This window comes from Capra hircus, chromosome 7 (assembly GCF_001704415.2).
Source record: "Capra hircus breed San Clemente chromosome 7, ASM170441v1, whole genome shotgun sequence".
Taxonomy (NCBI): Eukaryota; Metazoa; Chordata; class Mammalia; order Artiodactyla; family Bovidae; genus Capra; species Capra hircus.
The window spans coordinates 45430001-45457437 of NC_030814.1; the positions used below are offsets into that span (position 1 = coordinate 45430001).

Consider the following 27437-nt stretch of genomic DNA (forward strand, 5'->3'; position numbering starts at 1 on the left):
ATCGTAGGTTCTGTGGGAATGCTCTTCAGGTGCCTGACCTGGTTCTGGAAAAGTAAACACAGAAAAACAAATCAGGGACTATGAACAAGCCCCTTTCCCTCTCTGAGCTGCATTTTTTCCCATCTGGACAATGGAGTTTCTGCTAAATCAGTGTTGTGTGCATATGTGTGTGTGTGTATGGAGTACCTCTAATAAAACATTTGTGCTCCCTGAAGATGTGTAGTTCTACAGACAGGGATTTTCTCTTTCTTTGTTCCATCTTTCTTCTGTCTAACTACTTGTCCACCCTTCCAACAAATGTTTATTGTGCGCACAGGGGAATACAACACTGAGAACCTTCCATCATGGAGCTTAGAATCTAGAGAGGGGAGAGAGCTAATGTATGTGTCAGCAAGATCGTTAGGATCTGATAAGTGTTAGGAAGGCAATAATATGAGATGATGGGAGTGTGACTGGTGGGGCTACTTACATACAAGGGTGAAGGAGACCCTCTCTGTAGCAGTAACCTTTGAGCTGAGAAAATTAATCATATAGAGGAGCTGGCCAGGCAGAGGGCCAGGGAAACAGTTGCAGGTGGAAGGAACAGTGATCACTGCTCCACACAGCTCCAGATGGGCCTTTTTCAGAATACGAGTCATCCCTTGGTCCAGGGAAGGCAGAGAAACTAGCTAATTATCTTCCTAAGATTAGGTAACCATCTTACTAAGAAGGTATCAGCCAAAGGAAAATGAATGTGTTGCAGACACAGAGGAGATAGATGTCAGGCATATCAAACTAACTGATGTCTACTACATTTCTATTTGCTAGTATTTTACAATACAAGTCGAAGTCTAAGACCATATTAGGAGCTCCATGAGAGTCATAATCATCTAAACACCACGTCTATCTGTTTCAGTCATTATTGCCTCTTTCCTTTGGGCTAGACGCTGTGCAACAGAGTGGTGAATAAGATAGATGATGCCTCTGCTTTCATAAAGCTCATGTTATTCTTTACAATCCTTAGAGGGCATCACACAATGACTACACAGTATTTCTGGGAAATGAGAGAATGAAGACTGATTGATTAAATGATTAAAGATTAAATGAAAGATTAAATGATTGAATGAATGAATGCATATCATTCACTTATACTACTTGATACTATTTTTGACAATTGACCTAATTTTGCTTCCATAGCATTTCTTACATTGGGTAGATTTATTATTTTTCTTTGTATTATCAAATGACTTTTTGTGTATGTATATCTTTCACCCACAATTGAGGTGTAAACTCTCTTGAAGGTAGAAGCCTTTCAACTCTATGATTTTTCTTGGCATGTTCAATGAGATGTGTCCTGTATACAGCTGGATAGGGAATAACCATAAATGCTTGGTGATATTGCTTTGTTTCACAGTCTTCTAAATTAAGATGACCATCTAGCAACCATGAACTTGGGGAATATCCATTATGCCCCACCTTTGGTCCAAATTCCCCTTGCTTCAGCCCACTGACCTCTGTCACTCCCTGTTATCTTAGGCCAATAGAGAATGAGAGATCTTCTCCTAGGCTGGTATCTAAAACCCAGCCGCCCTTAATATATTCCACCTGCAACAGTCAGTCTCCTTGGCCAGTGCTTCCTAGGCAAGAAGATTTATGTCCCATTACATGGCTCAACCCTTAGGTTTTCTAAAGGATTCAAAATGAGGGCATTTTCACCCTTATTTAGCAAACCAGGTAACCATTTAGTATTATGGGCAGAAGGTGTTTCAGAGATAGTTCATATAATCACATACACACACATATGTGCTGTTCTCCTTGCCTCTCACTTAACCCAAGAACCGTTGTAGGATAATAGATTGTTGGTGCTGAAATGTACTTGGTCTTGAGGGCCTTTTAACCTAGAGAAAAGTCTCCTAAAAGATGTCCTAAAAAACTGGGGCTAATTTACTTGCCCAAGGTCACATAGCCTGACTCCACTTTGAAGTCTGTAGAATTTAAATGTGCTTGGAATATGCAAAACCTGATGTCAAGGTCACCCCTAGCCACAGCTAGAACCTCCTGAAGATGGTGGCATACTGGAGACTTCTCACTAACTATCTGTTCTGGGTGGCTGTCCCTACTTGGGGAAAAATGCTATTCTTCATCTTATTTATTATTATAGCTCTGTCCCCTATTGAGTGTTTACTATGCACCAAATCCTGGTCTAAGCACTATCATTTACTTCCCACAACAACCTTATAATTTTTTTTGTCCTATTTCATGCATGAAGAAGCTGAAGCTCAAGAAGGTTAATTAATCTCTCACAAGTCATTCGTGTGAGAAGTGACAGAGTTGAGATATGAATCCAGGTCGGTTCCTCTCCCCTGTGCCTTGAACCATATTAACTCTGGTCCCCAGAAAGTCTGTCGTCACAAACCAGAACTCTCATTTCCCTGATGATAGTACCAGGCGACACTGAATGCTCACTGTCCGCCGGGGACTCTGCTACCTGCTTTGGACGAATTACTCATTTACTGCCCTTTCGCTAGTGCAGAGGGATTCAGTTCTTATTGCCATTTTATGGAGACAAAAAAAACCGGGGCTAATTTACTTGCCCAAGGTCACATAGCCACCAAGTAGAACATTCAGCCTCTAAACACAGGAATTCTAGCTTCAGAGCCATTGCTCTGCTCCTCTCTGCCCGGTGACAGCAAGGGAACAAAGCGTATCTTAGGCTTGGTGGGCCCTAGAGTCTCTGCTGCAACTGTTCTGTGATGCTGTGGTAGCGTGAAAACAGCCAAGGACAATAGGTACATAAGATGAGTGTGAAACTGTATTTACCATGTAAACCTTTATTTGCAAAAGCAGACATTGTGCTGGATCTGGTCTGTGGCCAGCTCCTACTCTGTGGACTTCTGCTACTGGACAGCAAGAAGGCTGAAATGTTGACATTTTGTGAGAGGTAGTAATAGTTCACAGTGCATTATATGAGGTTTGAATCTCTCACATCCACTACCTCTTGAGACTACCCAGTGGGCAGGTAGGGCAGGATTGATGACCCTCGAGCCCACACGCAGACGAAGCAGGGACACAGGTGTGAACCCATGTCTTCCTTTCCACATCTTGTGGTTCTTCTGCAGGGGCTCTGGCAAGGGAGACCTGGGCCTCGAGAGGCCAGGGGCCTTCAGAGGTTTCCTTAAGAGGGGATGCACATCACTGAGGCTGCACCCTTCAAGGCCAAGGCTCAGGCACACACAGGGGATTAGGCAGGAGCACTTGGTCCAGGGCTGGGGGAGGGGCTGGACAAGGCTGGAACTCGGATTTGAGGATGAGGTCAGGGCTTATTCTTGGGTCAAGTTCTGGGGCCAAGATCAAGGCTGCAGACCAGTGCTAGGGCATGTGCTCACTCAGCCTCATTTGTGGGTGGGAGGTAGGGTTAACTCAAAGTCCAGGTAGAGATTACGTCTATCTCGCTCTGCTGCTGTGCAGCCTTGGGGAACTAGCACAGAAACCCACTAGAGCAGAAGGAATGAGAGTGAGACACTAGCCACAGAGAAGGGGCTACCGGAGAGATTGGCCTCATAGCGTCCTCTGCCTCTGGCCCAGGCACCACCCTGTGCCACCTCCCCCCGCATCACAAAGCATCTTCTGCTGGTTCATGAATGAACGGTCCCTGCAAGGAACACCAGGTAAATCATTCCAGAAATGAAGCCAGACTCACCCTCTGACGATCTTGATTCTGTTCCCTGGGTGAGTGGGAAAAATATTTTCTCGTTTGCTATTCTTCTATGAAACTCATGCATATAAATCAGTTTTCCTAAGCCAAATGGCAAGCCTGCAATGCACTGCACACCATAAACTTGACTGGCACCTGTCTATCAAGGCAAACCTTCATGAAAATCTGCAGATGACTGCCTGAGGGTGCCCTATATCAGTGAAATTCATTTTTCTAGCAAGAGTATAGCTACTGAGGAGGGGAAGGACAAAAATGAAGGAGGAATAAGGCTATAGAAACAAGAAGTTCCAGGTCTCAAAACTGTATGACACCACCAGGAACCAAATTCTACCTTGCCTGATATCTGAATTCACTTCTGACTCTGCCCCTGGCTGAATTCTTGAGCTGAACCCTAAGCAAAGGGAAAAGTGGATACAGAAGAAAAGCTCAAATTTTTTTTCTTTCTGCTCATCTAATCCAGGTCTCAGAAAAGCATACTGAGAATAGTGAGTTTTAAACAAACCCTCAACCTGTAGAGTCCAACAAGGACGTGAAGGTCAATCAAGAATTTACCAATAAGAGCACTTTGAATTTTAAGCTCCCTGCCTACCTCTCCTTGGGCTTCCCAGGTGACTCAGTGGTAAAGAAGCTGCCTGCAATGCAGGAGATGCAGGCTCTATCCCTGAATAGAGAAGTTCCCCAAGAGAAGGAAATGGCAACCCACTCCTGTATTCTTGCCTGGGAAAGCCCATGGACAGAGGAGCCTGATGAGCTACAGTCCATGGGGTTGCAAAAAGTCAGACACAACTTAGTGGCTGAACAACAACCATCTCTCCCACCACATCTCCTACCCAGGCCATGCCCCTTTTGTCTATCCACACACTGGTCTTTCTTTCACCTTTCAGGACAGTCCAAAGTTTGTTTTCCCTAGGTTTTTTTTTTTTAATTTTTAAAATTTTTATTTTTACTTTATTTTACTTTACAATACTGTATTGGTTTTGCCATACATTGACATGAATCCACCACGGGTGTACATGAGTTCCCAATCCTGAACCCCCCTCCCACCTCCCACCCCATATCATCTCTCTGGATCATCCCTGTGCACCAGCCCCAAGCATCCTGTATCCTGTATCAAACATAGACTGGCGGTTCATTTCTTACATGATAGTATACATGTTTCAATGCCATTCTCCCAAATCATCCCACCCTCTCCCTCTCCCTCTCCCTCAGAGTCCAAAAGTCCATTCTACACATCTGTGTCTCTTTTGCTGTCTCGCATACAGGGTCATCATTACCATCTTTCTAAATTCCATATATATGTGTTAGTATACTGTATTGGTGTTTTTCTTTCTGGCTTACTTCACTGTATAATCGGCTCCAGTTTCATCCATCTCATTAGAACTGATTCAAATGTATTCTTTTTAATGTCTGAGTAATACTCCATTGTGTATATGTACCACAGCTTTCTTATCCATTCATCTGCTGATGGACATCTAGGTTGTTTCCATGTTCTGGCTATTATAAACAGTGCTGTGATGAACATTGGGGTACATGTGTCTCTTTCAATTCTGGTTTCCTCGGTGTGTATGCCCAGCAGTGGGATTGCTGGGTCATATGGCAGTTCTATTTGCAGTTTTTTAAGGAATCTCCACACTGTTCTCCATAGTGGCTGTACTAGTTTGCAATCCCACCAACAGTGCAAGAGGGTTCCCTTTTCTCTACACCCTCTCCAGCATTTATTGCTTGCAGACTGCCCTGGGTTTTTTGCACATGCAGTTCTCCCCTAGAAAGTTCCTCCAAACCCTCTTCAAGTGGCTGAATCTGGAGTCTTTAGGTCTCTGCTTTAGTGTTCTTTCTTCAGAGAGGCTTTCTCTGTGCTTTTGCCCTTTTATTCTCTATAACAGTGCTGTGTTTATTTCCATCATAGCTTATCTCTGTCTTTAATTATCCTCTTTAACGTTTTGTTTATTGGCGTCATTTCATTTCTCCCAACACAGCAGAGATCATGATTATTTCATCTCCTGCTTTAGTCCTGGCATCTAGCAAGGTACTTGGCACCGGGGACTCACCAAAACATTTGCTGAGTGGAATGGATGAGTGAATGACCAAACAAACTGCCCATTCTCTATATTACCTTTAGCAAGTTATTCCCCCTCTCTGGAGTTCATGTCTTCATTTGTTTAAAAAAAAAAAAGTGAGATTCATTTAGCTATAACACTCTTTCCACCTCTAAAACTACACATTTTCTTATTTGTCATTTTCCAGATGGGAATGTTGAGGCATGAAAGCATGCTGTGCCCAGGTATGAGAACTCAGGTCTCCTAGACAATTTCCAGCTGATACTCTTTAGCAAAAGCCCAGCCTCCTCCTCTGCAGACATGCCTCCCCTCCAAAACCAGCTCCCTGGTATTTAGTTCCCTTTGTTCCAAAATTTGAGTCGCTTTTCAAGGTTTCTCAAAACATGAAATGGTTTTGATGTTTCATCCATGAAATAGGATGAAATAGCTCCTGCTAAGAAACAGTCCAGACTCCTTGATTTCTAAAAGAAATTCTGAGAATAATAGCAGTTCTTACTGACTAGGGGTGCTCTCTTTGTATGCCTCCCCTAAATTAAGATCCAGGAGTGTGTGTGGGAGGGGAGAGGCTGAGATTCAAACTCATTCTGGGGAAAATAGTAAGTAAGGAAAGAGAGAGTAAAAGGCACAGATACAATGCAGAACTGCTGAGAGCATTTGGAGAAAACATACTCACGAAGCTACTGTCTAGGTTTTTTTTGTGTTTGTTTGGGCGTAACGCACCCACAGGGCTCCATGTGGGAGAGTCTCAGCGGCCCTGATCCACCCCCAGCCTCATTTCTTAACAGCCCACTGAATGCTGGAGACCACAACCGCAGGACTAGGTCTTCATACTTTGTAAACATTCCTTACAAATGCCCCTCAGCACTTGAAAAACTCCTACACTTCCTTCAAGACCCCAGTTAGATGCTGACTCCAGTAGGAAGTCTTCCAACCCTTCCAGAATAAATGAATTCGTTCTCTGAGCCTCTGCTGTGCTTTCTTTCTTAGTACTTATCTTCAGTTCAGTTCAGTTCAGTCACTCAGTCGTGTCCAACTCTTTGCGACCCCATGAATCGCAGCACGCCAGGCCTCCCTGTCCATCACCATCTCCTGGAATTCACTCAGACTCACGTCCCTTGAGTCCAAGATGCCATCCAGCCATCTCATCCTCTGTCATCCCCTTTTCCTCCTGCCCCCAATCCCTCCCAGCATCAGAGCCTTTTCCAATGAGTCAACTCTTCGCATGAGGTGTCCAAAGTACTGGAGCTTCAGCTTCAGCATCATTCCTTCCAAAGAAATCCCAGGGTTGATCTCCTTCAGAATGGACTTGTTGGATCTCTTTGCAGTCCAAGGGACCCTCAAGAATCTTCTCCAACACCACAGTTCAAACGCATCAATTTTTCGGCACTCAGCCTTCTTCACAGTCCAACTTTCACATCCATGCATGACCAGAGGAAAAACCATAGCCTTGACTAGACGGACCTTAGTTGGCAAAGTAATGTCTCTGCTTTTGAATATACTATTTTGATATTCTATAATTTCATGTCTATCTCTTCATCAGACCGTGAACTTCTACAGGGTGGGGCTGAGTCTAATTTGTTTTAAAGTCTCAAGGCCTAGCCCTGGTCCTGATAGAGTAGATGCTCAGTAACTGTTGAATATATTTGGGTTTTCTCACCGGTGAAGTAAAGGCAATAAAACCTGCCTTACCAGTTGTAAGATTATCCAAATCCTTACATTCACTATAAGGGGTAGTATACACATCGATGTAGTACATCATCTTATTCAAATTACATAACTTAAATATAATATAGCCTGGAGAGGATATTATTATTCTCTTTATCCAGATGAGCTTCCAAGGGTTCTGAGTCTTGCTTTAAGTAGCACAGTCAATAAATATCAAACTAGGAGAAGAAAACCAATTTATTTGACTTCTGGGTTCCCCCCTCCCCCCCAGATTGAATCATAAATACCTTTCAAAAATTAGCTGTCAGTTTGCTCATGGTGATTGATTGACAAGAGAAAACATGGATAAACGTCCTTCTAAAGATGCCACGAATGTATCTACTCTGCCCCCAGCCCCCAGCAGCCTAGTGCTGTGTCACTGTTCAGCATACACAGTTCACAGCAGGCACAGAGTCAGTTCTTGTGCCTGTGGGTTCCACATCCGCAGACCAACCAGCTATGGATTGAAAGTACTCGCAAAAAAGAACTGGGAAAGCTCCACAAAGCCAAATTTGAATCTTCTGTGTGCCAACAACTGTTTCACAGAGTTTACTTGCATCAGGTGTTGTAAGTAATCTATAGATGCTTTAAAGTATACGGGAGGATGCACAGAGATTATATGCAGATAATGTGCCATTTTTACATAAGGACTTGAGCATCCATGGATTCTGGTGTCTGTGGAGGGTCTTGGAACCAATCCTCCACAAATACTGAGGGATAGCTATATTTACTACTTTCTTTATCATTTTCCTGCATCACTGCCTCCATCTTGCTCTCTTTCTCTTTTCTCACCCTCCTCCATTCTTCCCATAGGAGCCAGAATGTTCTTTTGAAAATGGAAATGGGGTCCTGACATAGTCCCCTTGAGTTTTGAGAGGGTCCTCAGCATGTGTTCAGTAATTTTTTAATATTTATTTATTTGACTGCCAGGTCTTAGTTGTGGCCTGTGAGATCGAGTTCTCTGAACAGAGATCAAACCTGGGCCACCTGCACTGAGAGAGTGGAATCTTAGCCACTGGACCACCAGCGAAGTCCCTGTCAGTAATGTTTACGTTGCCTTGCACGACCTGTCAGGGTGTGCCTTTTGTCTGAACCCTGGTGATCTGAACAGTTTCATTCATCCTCTCCCTTTCTCTTATCCACTCTTGCACCTTCTCCAACATACTGAGGCTCCCTGCTAGGCTGTCCCTCTACCTAGAACTCTTCTCTCCTACTTTTGTCTGGCTGGCTTCTTTGCATCTTTCAGTGACCACCCTAAGTAGGTCATCCACTGTACTCTGACACCTCATTCAGTTTCCTTCCATCATAGCACTTTACTCAAATTGTAATTGCAGCAGAAATCCTTTCATCTGATGCAATGAGGGGCTGCTATTAGATTATTTGGAAAAGATGGTTAAAGTGAAGAATTGCAAAAAATGATTCATCATGAGGATTTTCTTCTAACTTAAAACATTTAAGTGCACACACATTTATCAAACTTTTAGGTAGCGGGAGCTTGAAAACATGACATTAATGTAAGCACAGAATTTTTTGTGTCCCCCCCACAGTCTTTTATAGTTTCCTTGCCTATATCTAGCATTATAATGTTTTTAGTGATTCATCTTTGAGCCTTTCAAAAGCATGTAACTGACTTTCCAGAGAAGTAAAGCAACTTTCTTTTTGCACTCATATTTTATATAACTTCTAGTTACATGGCAAAAATACAAGTAAAACACAGAGTATAAATAGGTTTGGAAACAAATGGAATGGATTTCTAGTCTGTCTCCAACAAAGCTAATGTGAACAGAAATATAGGGGCTGATCAGAGAAGAGGCCACTGTCCAGAACGTATGGTGTTTACAGAGATCATGGAGAATACAGGTCAATCTAGAGACATGGTTGAATAGAAGAAGTTGGTCGTGAGAGACTTCACTGCATCTGATGGCTTGTCGGCTTGTTGATTATTGGTCCCTCTTTTAGGGTGTACAATTGTGAGGGCAGGGCCTCTTCCCTTTTTCTCAGCCTGTATACACAGCATATAGCATAGTCCTTGGCACTAGGCAGTGCAGTCCATGCCAAGTAAGTGAATAACCAGTGGGTGGACTATTTCCCTTCTTAAGTGAAGAATTTTGTTTCCTCAGCCGTGAGAGGATAGGTGTGTACTATACAAGCATGGTCATTTTCAGCTCCACATTCTGTTACCACTAACTACATCCAGTAATCATTTCTATGTTTCAAATTCTGTTTTTCTCCATACTTTATACACACACTAGAGCATCATACTAGTGACCGTCTTTGTACCCACACACCTACTCACCGCTACCGCCACGCCAGTACCTACTCTCCCACCTGTTGGTTTAGGATAACCCACTCCCCCTGCTCCTCCCCTCAAAACAAGTAAGGAGGTAGCAAGACCAGTTTGGGCCATGGTGCCACAGCTGTTGGCTTTGTTTCTTTGATTTGATAGGCAAGCCTGGGGCAGCTTTGAGTGTGGGTAGGATGGACCTCTTTCACCCTGAAGATTTGAGTGGAAAGCTTGGACCTGCCTTATTTGAGAAATTAGGCAAAACTTCTCCCCTTACCCCTTCATTGCCTTGTTGTTTGTTGTTTAATTGCTAAGTTGTGTCTGACTCCTTGCGACCCCATGAACTGTGGCCCACTGGACTTCTCTGTCGGTGGGATTCTCCAGGCAAGAATACTGGAGTGGGTTGCCATTTCTTTTTCCAGGGGATCTTCCTGATCCAGGGATCAAACCCATGTCTCCTGTGTCTCCTGCAATGGCAGGCAGATATTTTACCACTGAGCCACCTGGGAAGCCCCTTCATTGCCTTAGGTTAGTCTTTTCTTGTCTCCAGAGGGCTGGCATCCACAGAGCCAAGGTTAGGGGAGAGCCTCAGGAAAGAAGCTTTCAGGATCCTTCAGTGCACAGAAGCCCACCGTGTGGTTTGGTACAGCAAAGACAGAGTAGGAAGCATGGGATTTCTTTTCTTTCCTTCAATTTATTCCTTTGCATCTCTCCCTCTCCTGTCTAAGAAAAGACGGGAGCTTATTGAGGATTTGGGGATTCTCATTACCAGCGTAATAATTGTCAACAAACGATGGTGATGATGGTGGTGATTTCTGATATTACTAATATTTGCTGCATATATTGAGACCTTTACTGCTAGGAACTAAGTACAGATTTTAAAGTAATAAACAGTTTGAAATCTGTGTGACAGTCCTAGAAAGTATGCACTATATTATGACTTTATAAATGGACTGAGGCACAGGTAGGTAGAAGACAGAGAACTGATAAAGGTAGAGCTAGCATTCAAACCTACCTATGTCTGATCCTACCAGGTGAGTTCTTACTATTAAGCTAAAGTACCTTGCCGTATATCTAACCATAATATTCACTGAATAATTAACGTCATCATAAATAACATCATAAGCACATTATATATGATTCAATACAATATTGTTATATCATGTATCACATATGATACAATGCAATTGTATAATTGTATAATTAAAAATTTATTTTTAATTGGCAGATAATCATGTTGTGTTGGTTTGTGCAGTACAACAGCTTGAATCAGCTATAAGTATACATGTATCCCCTCCCTTTTGGGCCTCCCTCCCACCCTGCTTATCCCACCCCTCTAGGTCATCACAGACCACCGAGCTGAGCTCCCTGTGTTAGATAGCTGCTTCCCACTCTCTGTTTTATACCCGATAGTACTGTTGTTTTGCATGTATGTCAGTGGTACTCTCTCCATTCATCTGCCGCCTCTCTTCCTCTTGCTGTGTCCACAAGTCTGTTTTAACATCTGCATCTTAAGAGGAATGTTCTAATGTGAAGAGGAAGACAGACCCATGATTCATGAATAAAAACTGGACATGAGAAAATGAAATAAATTCTAAAGTAGAAGTATAGCCTGTTCTGTATATTCAGAGGAAAGCGTGAATGCTTCTCGAGAGGGAGCCTGGCGCAGACACAGGATTCTACCTAGCCTTCTTGCCTGTGGAGCCCAGGCGCTGCTTTGAAATCTCCTGCAGCCTGGTCACCACCACCAAACAGCTGGAGCTGTCATGTGAGATGAAAAGCCTTTATATCCTTGATCTCAGGGGAGCAAAAGGCAAGCGTTAAGGTCTCCTCATTTTTATCACTTCTCTATGATGTTGGTCATCACAAACGTTTCCGACCTTCCTTCTCACTTCTTTAATTCCAAGGCCGTTTAAAGTGTTTTCAGTCTTCTTGCCTCTCTTCCTGTCAGCTGGTCTCCAGACTGTGAGGCCCCAAGTCAGTACGTGGTATGTAAACGGCATCCAAGGAGGCTTGCGGGAGTGGTAAGTGTGTGTCCAAATGGACCTCCAGGGGGCTGCCCCTGCCAGCTTTACCCAAAGTCAGGAGGGAGGGCCAGGGGGATGAAGAGAGAGAAGGAAATGCTTTGACTTTATCAAAGCCTGGGTCTGCAGAGCAAAGGCACAGAGGTCATGGGAAGTCATACAGGGTGCGCTGACCCGTGAGTTCCCACACTTAGGGTCTAGTGCACAGACCCACCCCTGCCTGCCTCTCTACAGAAACTTGACAAATGCTTTCCTGTCTCTGGCCTGTGTGGTGCTCCTTGGTAAAACAGAGGATTTGGTTCTAGTTCCCTGCAGTTCCAGTGTCCTCTGTTGAGTCTCAGTAGCATGGTGATAAACAGGAGACAGAGCCAACTTGGCTATGAACAAGGCAGGACTTTGCTCGAGAGGCTGGCTGTCATAATGGCCCTGTGCCTTCACTCCTGGATCTGAAAGCACCCCAAAGAGTGTACCCTCCAGTGCAGAACCTTACTGCATGAAGAAGTGAGAAAACGAGACCCAGTAATTTAGTCCATTGTATGAACAAGAACACCGAAACACAAACCAAAAAGGCAAAACTGTGATTCAGGAGTGGACAAAGGTGCTGGCTGTGCAAGGGTCTGGGGAGAGGGAAAATGCACCCAGGATGAAGACAAGTGCCAAGGAATATGCAGGTGCATTTAGTTAATTCTGGAAGTTGTCCGAATATCCAGCAGTGGCTGAATAGTCACGTGTTGTCCAGATGAGCTAGATAATGTTCAGTGCATCAGTAATCATACTGCAGTAAAAGCTATCATTTATTATTTGCTAGACACTTGCATTACTAAACATTTGCCATAGTTAATTTCTTTATTCCCCACAACAATCCCATGAAAAAGATACTAGTATCTCCTATTACAGATAATGATACCAAGATTTAAGGTCACACAGACACGGCAGATCCGGAAGTCAAAATCAGATCGTTCTGAACTTCGACTCTGATGTTTGCAGCCATTCTGCCTTCAGAAGAGCAAACATAGACAATCTGACTTTTTCTTTATACTGACATCCCTGAGATGAAGGGAATTTCATCTCAGCCCTTTCACACCCATTTCAGTTCTTCAAGATTCCACTCAAACACCACCGTTTCCGTGTTAACCCCAGTCAGAATCCACCCATCCCTCTCTGAGCTCCCGGAGCTCTCAGCTTGTGCTTTCGTTAGAGCTCGTGGCACTTTCTGCCTTGTGTTGGAGTTAACTGTAGAGTGGATCCTCCCTCCACTCTACGCCCGGAGCAAGTTGTTTAGACTTTCATATGGCACTTAGCGTCTGGCGTTAATGCCAGCCAAGCCTGGATTTGTCTCCTGTCTCACACAAGGAGCACAGGGGCCCTGTCTTAGGAGTGGTTCTGTGTGCTTGGCACTTAATAGGGCTTTGGGAACAGATGCTTTCTAAGTGAGGCTGGTCCATGCAGCTGGTTCCTTCATTCTGTCTAATCTATGAGCTGTGACTCCCCCTCCACTGACACCCACACATCCTGGTGTACTTTTCTGTGCATCCTCAGTCAGGGTCACTGAACAATGTCGGGCAGAGGCTGGGGACTCCTGTGTGGATTGTCTCTCAGATCACAAAGAAGGTGGATAATTCCACTTTCCTCATGCTACTTTTCTCCCTCTGATTTTCCTCTCTTCAGTGGATGCCTGTCCACCCTTGTATCATCAGAATTCACTTTAGGGAAAGGACTGCTTGTCCTGTTCTCTCACTCTAGAGTTAATGACTTCCTTCTTCCTGAGGAAGAAAGGCTCTGATCCCTATGAAAAAATCTTTAGAAACCATTTTTCAAAGGCAAGTGGCCACCAGGGCCACCTGGGACACTTAGGTTCATACCCTTATGTTCAGTCCTGGCTGGATATCTAGGTGGCTAAGAGCACAAGGTTTGCCATGGACAGACTGGACTCGGCTCCCCACTCTGTCTCTTGGGCAAGTTAATGATTAACTCTGAAACCTTTGCTTCCTCATCTGTGTTACAGAAATAATGGTGATACCCACCCAATGGGGTTGCTCTGAGAGTTGAATGCGTTTAAAATGTATTGCTCGCACAGTTCCTGTCTCCCACTATGTCTGTTGCTATTGTCGCATTATTATTGTTGCTTTGTAAATGGCAGCATCTGGTAGCTGAGAGAGATAAGAGCAAAAAGCAGTGGAAAATGTGACCTCTGCAGTTAGTAGGAGATGCAAAATCACATGTAGCTTCTAGTTGGGAGCCTAAGAATAGCTTTAGTTAAGTTTCTGCTTAAAATAACCTGCATGCTTCTGGGCTTTCAGACTCAAAGATACTTTAAGGAGCACCTATATCAGCTGTGCCATTTTACAGAAAACAAAAGCTCCAAGAGGGGAATTGATGTTTCTAAGGTCATGCATGTGCGCTCAGTCATGTCCAACTCTTTGCGACCCCACCAGGCTCTTCTGTCCATGGGAGTCTCCAGGCAAGAATACTGGAGTGGGCTGCTATTTCCTCCTCCAGTTTCTAGGGGAAATTAGTCAAAAATCAGTCATGCTAGGGCTCAAACTCAGATCCTCTGGTGCCAGTCCAGTGTATTTCCCACTGAGTATCCCTTGAGTTGGTGCCCTTTTCTTACCGTATCCCTTAAGCTTTATCACCAGTTCCTATGGTAACCTGGACACCATCTGAAGATGCTGCCTTGGACAGTATTGAGAAGATGATGGTAACACATCTTACTACACAGACGTTCCTGAGATAAGTCTGTTTATGCTGGGATTGTCCCATAGTGTCACACTTACATGGGCCAATTCTACTGAAACTAATGTGCCAATGCCTATATTAGTGTTGAGGGTTAAGGGTCTAGTCCTTTCATTCAAAGCTGTGGCTGAACTCAAATGCTGATGAGAATTGTTGGCATTCTGGGCATGAGCTTCAACAGTACAAAACATGAGGAAAATAGACTACATTTGTGATTCTCTACCTTAGAGAGCACAGTCAAGGCCAAGCATAGATAGTAGAGATGAGAAGTAAAGCCTTGAGTGGAAACTCCCCAAGGTGTAACTCTGAGGAAGAGACCCCAGGCCTGACCCATTAGGTAGCCCTTACTCATGGGACTCTGGACAATCACTCTGCCCAAAACACATGCCTAAATATATACACCTTGCACTTTACCACCTTCAGACTTCTCTTCATGCTGCTCCTTCTGCTTTCTTCTATTATTTAAAAATATATAGAATTTGTTGTAAATAATACAGGGAACTCCACCTGGTGCTCTGTGACAACCTAGAGGGGTGGGATGGGGTGGGAGAGGGGAGCGAGGTTCAAGAGGGAGGGGACTTATGTATACCGATGGCTGATTCATGTTGATGTATGGCAGAAAGCAACAGAATATTGTAAAGCAATTATGCCCAATTAAAAATAAATAAATTCAAAAAAAGTATGTAGGAATTTCCTTGGTAGACCAGTGGTTAAGACTTCACCTTCCGATGCAAGGGATGCAGGTTCAATCCCTGGTTGGGGAACTAAAATCCCACATATCTTGAGGCCAAAACACAAAGCAGAGGCAATATTGTAACAAATTGAATAAATAATTTAAAAATGATCCACATCAAAAAAAGCATTTACAAACAGAAAAATATATAGAACTTTGTATCATTTAAATCATGTTTACATCCCCCATTTTACTGAATTGTCATGACAATCCAGTGAGGCCAGTACTTTTAGCACTGCTGTTTCACAAGTAAGAAACTGGGAGACCAGAGGCATGAAAGGACTTGCCCACGGCCACAGGGCTCATCCCTGAAGTCAGACCTTCTTCGTTCTCCAGTTTCCAGTCAGTGGTTTTCCACGTGTCGCAATCAGTAGAGCCACCAGATTGTCAATGGGAGCTTGTCCAGCAGATTGCCTGTGTTTGAATCCCGACACATACCCCTTTCTTCGTGGCCTGTTACTTAAGCAGTGTATGCCTCAGTTTCTTCATGTGCAGAATGGGAATAATAATCACAGCCTCAATATCAAAAGACTGAGAGGAATAAAGGGTTATTGTGTGCAAAGTGCTCAGAACCGTGGCTGGCACAAAAGACCTGCTCAGTGAATGTTGCTATAGAAACTAAGTTGTGTCCTGTCTGAATTCCCTCCCTGACAAGGCTCATCTGAAATGCCGTGAAGTGTGAGTCTGACTTTTTGTAAATAGATGCAATTTTTGCCTCTTTTAGACCCTGTAATCATTTGTACTTTGCTCATAGCACACAGTATGTTCTGCTGTGCACCAGAGATAACTGTAAACTTGTTTTTCTCTTCCACTCACCCCTTGTCTGTGAGTGCTGTGGTTCAGAGAGAGAGAGATCTGATAGAAGCATATCCCCTGTGATGCCTGGCGTGATGCTTCATGCCAGAGAGGAAGAAAGTTGGCAAATTCTGGTTACACCAATTTCAGTTGAACCCAGAATTCCAGTTCCCTTGAAGATCTAGAATGTTAGGGTGGAAAGTCTCCTTAGAGATGAGTGTTAGTCATTCAGTCATATCCAACTCTTTGCAATGCCATGGGCTGTAGCCCGCCAGGCTCCTCTGTCCATAGGATTCTCCAGGCAGGAATACTGGAGTGGGTTGCTATGCCCTCCTCCAGGGGATCTTCCTGACTCAGGGATCAAACCCGAGTCTCCCACATTGCAGGCCAATTGTTTCCTGTCTGAGACACCAGGGAAGCCCAATCCTGCACTAACAGCAGATCACTGGGCTGCTGGGAGGAGGAAGATACTTGTCCAAAGTCATATAAGATGACAGTGGCAGAAGTAGATATAGAAACTGGAACTTGTTATGACCCTCAACCCTGGGCTCAACCCAAAGCACTACACTGTCTCTCTCCCTGGAATGAAGGAGGAAACAGCCGTGGACCTGGGTTAAAGGGAAGGCTGCACAATGACAGCTCATAGCTAAGCTTCAGCACCAGAACTGCTCAATGGGTAGGGATGTATTTGGGATACACGTTACAAAACCAACAGGGGTGAAGGACGTGAATCAACTGCACAGCCACTAAGGCAGTTTCTCTGAACTGACTTGGTATTTCGCTGCTCCACGAATGGATCAGGAGCCCTGCAAAAGAGAACCTTCAGGGTTCAGTGTATTCAATATGAACCTTTAAATGGTTCTCTTCCTCTTTCAGAACATATAATCTAAACTAGAGACCCCCCAGCCTTGGTCTCCAGGGCACCTTCTTCGTGTCGGAATTTGTACCTTAGAAGATGCTAAGATACAAAGATACATAGTCTCTGCACATTGAGTCCATTTCTTATGGTTCTCCAGGTGATTATCTAAAGGTGAAGTCCTTATCAGCCTGCACCCCAGAGCCTGTTTTCCACAGACGGCTGTCATGTTTTCTTTTTCTCCTTGTTGAGGTTTCAGATAATGTTTAAAATGTAAAATGAATCAGAGATAATTCTGCACTGGTCAGCAGGACTTGGGCAGAGAAATGTTTTGATTCCTGGTACTGTCAAATCTCTTCTCCCAATGTGAGATAAGGTAAATAAATCTTAAGGTGATAAGCTCCCCCATCGTCTCTGGTGTAAATGCTTTGGGGGAGGAGGACCAGTGGGAAGCCAGTTCCTGATAACTGCAGGTGGGGGTTAAGGGAGCTCTGTCAGCAGGCAGAGCCCTGAGGTGGGGGACCACTGAGGCTTACAACCCCAGTTGTTCAGATGATGAAACCCAAGGCTGCCCATAACTGCAAAGTGAGCATCTGATAATGGGGGCGGGGGTGCACATGGGTTGTCCAAGTCATGATTACTGAGAGATGAATGTTCACAATTCCTGGGGAGAAATGCCCAGGTGGCCAACAGCTCTGACCTGGGATTTTGGGGGAGGTCATCTTCTTTTGATCTCTGTGTCCAGGGCACAAGTTCCTTCCAAAAATTGTTAATTTCAAGGATAAAAAGTGTTTTTATAACAGTTCAGTGTGAAATTGAGACAGGGAGAAGTGAAAAAGAACTTTTGCAAAGGAAATTCATCCGGAAGTCATTTCCCATGACTCGCTGACTTGGTGGTACCCATCAGATTTCCTCTGATTATTAGGACCAGTTGCTGTTGTGTTGTTTTGTTTCAATCCATACATTGGTTTAACAAATATATTGTGAAAACAGTATTTGATTACCCTTCAAAGAGCTCATCTACCATCTTCTCAACAACATAAACCATGTGTGAAGCAAACTGGCACTAACTTAGTACCATCTTTGCCTTAAAGAGCCACGCTCTCAGTCCCTCTGACTGATAGTAACTTCTAAACTACTCCATAGTTGAGCCATTAGGTATGCTGAATGCATACTTTTTGGGTGGCGTTTCTAAATTTAAGTTTCCCCTAGGCACGAGAGTGCCAACTTGACACATTACGCGAACAGTGACATTTTCTATCATATCAACATCTGCCATGTTGATGGAAATAACAGAAGTAAAAAATGAAAGTGAATTGTCCTACAAACTTTGAAGCTTAGGTTCATAAGATTGTTCTTTATTGTTGTTTGTTTTTCACTGTTACACTTAATCAGCAGCTTCACTTTTTGAAGAAAACTTCATTCCCTTTCTCAGTGAATGCTTCTTCAGCTCATAACATCCTCAGCTGTCACTGACTACCTCCTAGTAACATATAATAGGTGTCCACTGATGCCACAGAGCTTTAAGTCCTTAAAGTCAGAGACAATCTTCCATGAATAAGAAACATCTCTGCAGGTCTGTCCCTCTTTGTGCTAAGTTCTGGAGGCAGTACTCTGCAGTGCAGGGTCAGCAAATGCATACATGACACGTATATTCCCCTATTCTGCACCCAAGGCGGACATCACTAATTAATTGTGGCATCCTTTCCTGCTGAGCCCAGCCCAGGTCTCAGAGTCCTCATCACCAGCCTTCCTGGAAGCCATTATCAATTTATCAGGATTGACAGGCTTGATAAAACCTATTTTCCAGCCTAACTGTAATGGTTAAAAGCAAGAACTCTGGAATTGGAGTGACCTGAATTCAAATCCCAACACTACCACTTGCTTGCAGGTTGTGTGACCTGGAGTACAGTTGTCCAAGTGCCCTAAATCTGTTTTTTCCACATTAAAATGACCAGTTCTCTCATCCTTTGGAAACCTAAATTTAGGCATTTCTTTCTCTGAGAAACCTTTGTTTGCATAAGACTGAGTATAGCTGCCTCACTTAGACCTGTGAAAACACCCTGAACTTGCACTTCGATTTATTTTTATTTATTTTTGACTGTTCTAGGTCTTCATTGCTTCATGGGCTTTCTCTGGTTGCAGAGCAGGATCTCCTCTCTACTTGCACGTGCAGGCTTCTCATTGTGGTGGCTTCTCTTGTTGCGGAGCACCGGCTCTAGGCACACGGGCTCCAGAAGTTGCAGCACAGGGTTCCGTAGTTGCGGTTCCCGGGCTCTAGAGCACCGGCTCTGTAGTTGTGGCACACGGGCTCCACAGTATATGGGGTCTTCCCGGACCAGGGATCAACCCTGTGTTTCGTGCATCAGCAGGCAGATTCTTTACACTAGACCACCAGGGGAGCCCTGAACATGCCCCTGTCGTGTTTGCTGCCCTGATGTCCTCCAGCCCAACCTTGCCTATACTGCCCTTTAGTGAGCTGTGCTTGATCCTCTTCCAGGTTACTGGAACTCTGTCATTCTCTTTCGAGTTCCCATAACCAACATGGTAGCCCAGGAGGTCTGTCCTGGGATAATCACTTATGACAGTGGTTCTCAAACTTGAGCTTGTAGCGTATCAGAATTCCCTGGAGAGCTTGTTAAAATGCAGACTGCACAGCCCACCCCTAGAATTTCTGATTCAGTAGGTCAAGGGTGGGGCTTGAGAATTTGCATTTCTAACATGTTCCTGAGTAATGCTCATGCTGCTGGCTCTGGACCGTTCTTTAAGAACCACTGCCTCATGGAATAAAGGAGATTTTAAAAAAGGATGAACTACTGTTGTCTAGGGAAGAAACTTAAGTTCTATTCATCAGCTCCCAGATTGGTGATGATCTCCATCTGAACCCTGCAAGCTGTATTTGCAACTGATTCTCATTAAAGTCAAGGAAATTTACACATAAGTATCAGATGTTGGACCTTGGTGAAGGATGAAAAAGCAGGGCTTCTAAATTTTGCTGATGGAGCTCACAATCTTCCCTCTTTCTCAGTTGACAACTAGTGAAATGACTTGATACTTTAATATCTCTCAGTTAATGTCATACTTTTGCAGGAAACTTTATATTTTCAGGGGTATTCTCATCCATATTATCAAATTTGGTTTTATAATAACTGTTTACAAGAGGAGAGATAGGGAATTAACATCTCTTTGAGTGATAAGGCAGAGTAAGCCAGGATCCAGAGTCCTCGATTCTTTGCCAGGTCTGTTTCCATGACATCGTATAATCTTTGGTGCAAGCGTAAGTTCTGTCTTTGAACTCCCTTCATGTACCAAACCTTAATTTATTTCAGTTTGTTACAGATGTGAGCTAGAAGATATCACAAGGAGATCTACTGATCAGAAGGTTCTAAAGCATTTGGAGATATGGATTCCATTGAGACCTCAGGAAAGCTTTGGACTCTTTTCTAAAACATTACTGATATATAAATATATGATACAGTTTACATTATAGTTTCAGGTTGCACAAGGACCTTTTAAAGCCAAGGGCCACCATGTTTCATGACTGTCAGAGGCACTGTTCCTAGAGAATTAAATGTGGTACTATAACGTCCACCCACAAACCATGGAAGATGAACAGAGGCCATATAGTACTGTTTTGGTCAATTGGCTGGTTGTGATTTTTAACAGATGAGTAAACTGAGTGGTTATTTTTCAGGTACCACAGTCAAACAAAGGCAGAACTAGAATGAAAACTAGGATTTCAGAAGGTGATGAGATACTGTGGAGGAGGACTGGCTTCAGAGTCAGGGAAGATTTCAATTTCAGCTTATATTGGGTTGGCCAAAAAGGTCACTTGGGTTTTTCCATAAGCTCCCTGAGTGAAATTTTTGGCCAATCCAATATTATTCATAGGCTGTAAGATCTTATTTGCCTTCATCAAGGTTTCACATCCCCGTTTTACAAATAGGAATCAGAAAATCAAACAATGTTTAAAAACTGTATTCTGCTAGGGTGTGTGCATGCTGTCACTTCAGTTGTATCTGACTCTTTACCCCATGATCTGTAGCCCAACAGGCTCCTTTGTCTTTGGGATTCTCCAGGCAAGAATACCGGAGTGGGTTGCTCTGCCCTCCTCCAGGGGATCTTCCTGATCTGGGGATTGAAACTGTGTCTATTGCATTGCAGATGGATTCTTAACCACTGAACCACCGGGGAATCAGCCCCATTCTGATAGGGTGCTTTTAGCATAAGGATTAAATGAAACAAAATGTGTCAAATGCTAACATATGTTGTGGCATTCAGTAAGCATGAATTCCCATCTCTAAGGTTGTTTTCTCAGCTCAAATTCAAGTATAACAATTGTATAAACTTTCCTTTCTTTCAGGACAGGTAGCTACTACCTCAGGGACCAGAGGCTGTATATCCTCAGGTCATCTGGGTCATCTAAACCTATGTATGATGTCATTACTTATGACTGTGCTCAGGTGACCTGACATTCTTCTACATCCTTGTACCATTGACCCATGTAGAATCTCAAGGATATTTGTCCCCCATCTAACCATGGATGCAAAATGAGAAAAGAAAATGTCTTAACAAAGGGGAAGAAAGCCTAGACTACTGTAGCGTCTATCTCTTCTAACGTTTGTCAGTGCTTATTTCAGCACGTGCAAAATTCATTCTTCCCACTGCACAGCAACTGCATTACACTTCCTAAACTACAGAGGACAATGATTTTCATGCTAATTTTTAATTCCATATTTGCATCTAATTCACATTTAAAGTTCAGCAGAATTTATAGGTCACTTCACTGTATACTTTTTCTGTGTCTTACACGTTGGAAAACAGGATCCTTGTTTTAGCTTGTTAACAAACTCTAGAATGCCAGTAAAGACAGAACCTATAGAGGCTTTATCTAACTTCCTTATATGACAGGCAAGGGGTGGAGGCTGGGGGGCAGGGGAACGTTGTCCTCAGGTCACACAGTAACGGTGACAGCTGCAGAATCTATGCTTGGGTTTATGTCTCCTGAATCCAGAGTCTTCATTCCACCATGGTTTTCCTGACCTGCCTCAGATGTTAAGATGCTTGAAAGGCTGAGAAATTGTATAACATTTTCCTACGCCTAATTTCCTCCTACTCTCACTTCTTTTTTCCTAAAAGAAATCTGATGGGCATTGGGATAAAAACACACATTCCTTTTTCCATTTTAAGTAAGTGGATGGTCCTGGTTTTTCCTTTTGCTTTTATAAGGCTCCCATTACGCTCACTCTGCGTCTGACCTTCCATTACGTATGGGCAGCAGTTCCTTTTACTCCCCAGTACCCCAGGCTCTGTAACTGCCTGATCACTTCTCCTGTCTCTCAGTAAACACAGAGCCCATCTTCTTGGACATCTTGAAGTTCCTCTGTAGAGAAGCTCTTTCCCCAGGGAAAATGATCTAATCAGCCTTTAGAAATGACTAGTATCTTTAGACTCTTCAACTCTAAACGACCAGTGTGATGGAATAAAATAACCAAAGTGTTCCAATGACTGGAGAACAAGGCTGAGTTTTGGGGTTCCCAATCTATCCCAAGACATCACTCTCATTTTGTCTAATGACCCGAAGGTACCGCGGCCCTAACCCCATGGAATCATGGAGGAAATAAGCAACTGTAATGAGACACTTCCTTTTATTAAACAGTTAAGAGGGAAAACAGTGTAAGCCAAACTCCTTTTCTGACCACAGTCCTTTCAAGCTATTAAGACCTGCCCTTGGCCTGAGTGAGGTCATAGCTGTGTGTTATCTAAGTCTGCACACAGAGACAGCAGCTTGAACTTTATAAGGTCATTATTCTGAAATGCCTCCATAATTAGCATCGTCAGGAAATGGCATCTTCAAGAAAGTAGTACACCGATATAGCCTGTAAGTAGCTAAATAATTTCACATATTTTGAAAACCTTCTAATAGGTTCTATGCATGTCCAACTTTCATAACAAGAGCTAATTGAAGGGTCACTTATACCAGCACACCCACTCTCCTGTAATCCTAGTCATAAGGACCGAGTCCCATCTTTTCACATTTCTGTTTGGGCAGCCTTTGGAAAAGACTAGGTGGTTAGACATAGAGCTGAAACTGGTATCACTCTTCTAGATGAAAAGATGTCTAATGACACATCACTCTTCTCCAGAAAGAATAAGAGATGGCAGCCCACATTCCCAGGGGATCATTTCCTGAGAACAAAATGGCAGTCACGGTACAGAGCCTCAGCTGTATGTTTAGTGGAAAAGACACACACCTTGGGCTCATATGTTGGGCTCTTCATTTTGATATTTAGCTTTTTAAAACAAGAATGGAGCGTGGTTTCATCAGCTCTCTAATTTTCTGAGTATTTGATTCCTTGGTTCAGAGGAGTCACTCTCTCTCAGCATGAAATATCTAGCTTTTTTTGCCGATGCCATGAATCTTTATACCTGAGGGCAGGACATTTCTTCATGTCTCTGTACTTTTCCTCAGAAGGGCACTTCTGCATAAAATGCCTACTCTCCCAATTTTGCCTAATAATAATGCTGGAAGACAAGTAGCACCAGCAGCAGCAGTGACCGTGACAAACACTTGAGTCCTTACAAAGGACAGAGCACTCAGCTGAGCTCCTAATGTATGGCTTCATTCTGACTTCCCAGCAGTAATTTTTGTCATCTCAACAGTATAGATGTAAAAATTAGGGCTCATAGAGGATAACTTTCCTAGGTTAACGTAGTCCAAACATCCAGACAGGAATCTTAACGACCACTTTACCCTCAACTCTACTTTAAATCTTTTTTTTTTTTCTAAATGACATTTGTATTCTTAAAACAGTACTTCTCTCCATGTGAATTGCAACCTGGGGGTGGGGCAAGAGGAATAGAAGGTTGTCTGAGGGAACTGAAGCCCTAAGCTTTACCCAGTGGTGTCTAGGGATGCCTTACAAAGTCCACTAGATCCAGGGATCTTCCCTCAGGGAAACTGAGAAATGTCCCATGCCTAATTCTATCAGGAGGTAGACCCAGGAATACATAAGTTTCTTTCTTTTCCTCTTCCCCTCCTTTCCCTTCCCTAATTTCCTTTCCTTTCCTTCTTCTTCTGTCTCTTCATTGATTGCTTGCTTCCTTCCATCCATCCGTCTGTCCTTCCTTCCTTTATTCCTTTTGCTTTGGGATCTCTGTAAAATGTAGTAGCAAATGAAGATATGTTTTATCAGGTTCTAAAAAAGTTCCAAGAAATATTGTTTGTCCTACCATAGGGTTTCCACCAAGGTCAAGCCCAAGAACTGTGTCCTCAGTAGAAAGGAAGAACCCTTCAGGAAGCTTAACAGTCTCCTCGGCTACTGAAGGGCCAGCTCTTCTGTTGATTGCTGTCAAATACCTAGCATCAGTGTCTATGTTCTCTTTTTTCAGACTGTTTTATAGTATCAAGTACAAATTCCATATAAGTCTTTTCAGTCATTCCGTAGTATTTTCTTTTCTGGGTGTGTTCCTTTGTTTCAGGCACTTGACACCATCATTTGTGAATTCTTTAATAACATCTTTTGTGGTCATGAAAGTCTCTTCAGGGCTAGTAGCAAGCCGATGAATACTTTGAAACTTCTGGAGACATTCTTCCAAAGTTCTTTTCTTTCCCTTGTTAATCACAGTCATCTAGTCATGGATTTTAAGAACTGGCTTATTGTGTATTGATTTCCTCATGGCATTAGCACTAATGGATCCACTCAAATGAAAATGAAAATGAAGTTCCATTTTAGGTAATTCCAAGGGAAAGATTGTCTTCCAGGGCTGCTGTTTGTCTTCCGCCTCCATCATGACTTAGCAGGATGGTCTTTCTCACAACACTGTTATTCTTGGTTTAAACGGTATGATGTATTGGTTTGGCCAAAATGTTCATCCTGGTTTTTTTTATAAGATGTTATGGAAAAATCTGAGCAAACTTTTTGGCCAATCCAGTATTTCAGTTCAGTAAGTTTTGTGGTCTTGAATTTCCTTCAGATTTCTTTACTTCCATTCATTTTGATAAGATTAAGTGTATCATACTACCTGACCTGCCTCCTGAGAAATCTGTATGCAGGTCAGGAAGCAACAGTTAGAACTGGACATGGAACAACAGACTGGTTCCAAATTGGGAAAGGAGTACATCAAGGCTGTATATTGTCACCCTGCTTATTTAACTTATATGCAGAGTACATCATGAAAAATGCTGGGCTGGAGGAAGCCCAAGCTGGAATCAAGATTGCCTGGAGAAATATCAATAACCTCAGATATGCAGATGACACCACCCTTATGGAAGAAAGTGAAGAGCCTCTTGATGAAAGTGAAAGAGGAGAGTGAAAAAGCTGACTTAAAAGTCAACATTCAGAAAACTGAGATCATGGCATCTGGTCCCATTACTTCACAGCAAATAGATGGGGAAACAATGGAAACAGTGAGAGACTTTGTTTTTTTTGGGCCCCAAAATCACTGCAGATGGTGACTGCAGCCATGAAATTAAAAGACACTTGCTCCTTGGAAGAAAAGCTATGACAACATATGCAACCTAGACAGCATATTAAAAAGAAGAGACATTACTTTGCCAACAAAGGTCCCTCTAGTCAAAGCTATTGTTTTTCCAGTAGTCATATATGGATGTGAGAGTTGGACTATAAAGAAAGCTGAGCACTGAAGAATTGATGCTTTTGAACTGTGGTGTTGGAGAAGACTCTTGAGAGTCTCTTGGACTGCAAGGAGATCCAACCAGTCCATCCTAAAGGAAATCAGTCCTGAATATTCATTGGAAGGACTGATGATGAAGCTGAAACTCCAAGAATTTGGCCACCTGATGCAAAGAACTGACTCATTGGAAAAGACCCTGATGCTGGGAAAGATTGAAGGGAAGAGGAGAAGGGGATGACAGAGGATGAGATGGCTGGATGACATCACCAACTCAATGGACATGAGTTTGGGTAAACTCTGGGAGTTGGTGATGGACAGGGAGGCCTGGCATGCTGCAGTCCATGGGGTCGCAAGGAGTTGGACATGGCTGGGTGACTGAACTGAACTGAAGTGTACATGCAGCTCTGGGCTCAGCTTCATCATCACGATAGACTTCCACTTTTGATTCTCTCCTGATCTTGACCTTTGTGGCTCCAAGCATAGGGCAGGGGCTGTACTGAGCACCAGTGACAGCAGCACCCTCAGCATGAGTTCCCAGGTCATGAACAGGAACATGCAGAATGTCTTCACCATGTTGACATTGCCAGGACCACACTGCACACCACTCATCTGCTGAGGCCTTTAGGTCCACACATATGCAGTGCAGCACTGTGTGAGCACCTTACCCAACTTCTCAGCAGTTCTTTGCTTGGAGTTTTAATTAGCACCCTAAAATGTATTCCTTCCTTTGAATTCTGTGATATTTTGGTTGGATCCATATGTGGCACTTTCTACCCAAAATTCATTTATTCCATAAATATTTAGGAAATGATACACTATAGGTCAGGCACTGTACTAGCCCTGAAAGGATAAAACACTTTCCTGGAAGAACTCAGAGAACAGTGGATGGGAAACACATGAGATGAGAATGTGGGATGAGAAGTATTACAATGAGGGGTCGTGAAGGAGGGCAGAGCTAACCTGATCTTACAGTGTTTGAGAAGGCTTCCAGGAACGGGAGTCACTGAATCTGTCCTCCACAACAAATAGGGTTGTGGCAGGTGAAGAATGGGAGTATCTCAGGTCCAGGTCAGCAGCATATGTAGACCTGGAGAGGCTGAGTGGTGTTTCTTGTGGTGCTGTCTCTGTCTCTGCTCCTACCTTCTAATGCTGCAAACACTGGTAGTCCCAACATGCCTCTCACCCATAGGTGGTGACCTTGAAATAATGGGATGAATGCATTTGGCATAGTTGATACCAGAGTCAAATGGAGCTAAGTTCAAATCCTGGCTCCACAAGTTCCTTGCTTTGTGACTGTGATCAAGGAATCGGCATCTCTAAACCTCAGTGTCTACATCTACAAATGGAGTCTAGTACTAATGCCATTATCCTAAGGGTGTTAGAAGTATGAAAATGACATAATAAATAAAGGGACATAGTACAGCATATAGACAAAGCACACCCCCAAGATGGCAACTTTTATTGATAGTGGTAGTTGTTATGAGGTCCACCTAGATTAGGACATCTCCATGGAAAGGAATCTGACTTATTTTTCATTGTGAGCCTTACTGTGCCTTGACTGCATAAACTTAATAACAGGTACTCAGTGAGGACACACTGATGGATTTGTGGATGTGCCTTTCCCATTAACTCATTAAATAAATATTACTGAGCACTTACTATGTGCCAGGCGATGCTCCGCACGCTGTGAATGCAGCAGCGAACAAGGCGCTCAGCTGGAGCTTTCATCCTAAATAGAATTCTGACCAGCACTCTCATAAAACTGATGGTTGCTTATACTTCAGAAACAGGTTTGAAAAATCTCATCTAAAATATGAGAATCGGTGGTGATAATAACTATAAATCCACTTCGTGTTTCAATAGTTCAGTGTTTTTCTACCTGCCACTAGGTCCTGCTTGAATCTAAAAGGATGATTT

At 43.3% G+C, this 27437-nt stretch overlaps 1 protein-coding gene and 1 pseudogene across 4 annotated transcripts in view; both read right to left on the reverse strand.

Annotated features, from left to right (window-relative positions):
• Nucleotides 1–27437, reverse strand: part of GRIA1 (glutamate ionotropic receptor AMPA type subunit 1) — a 355242-nt gene that overhangs the window by 170087 nt on the left and 157718 nt on the right. The window lies entirely within an intron of this gene.
• LOC102170778 lies at nucleotides 23772–24677 on the reverse strand (annotated as a pseudogene).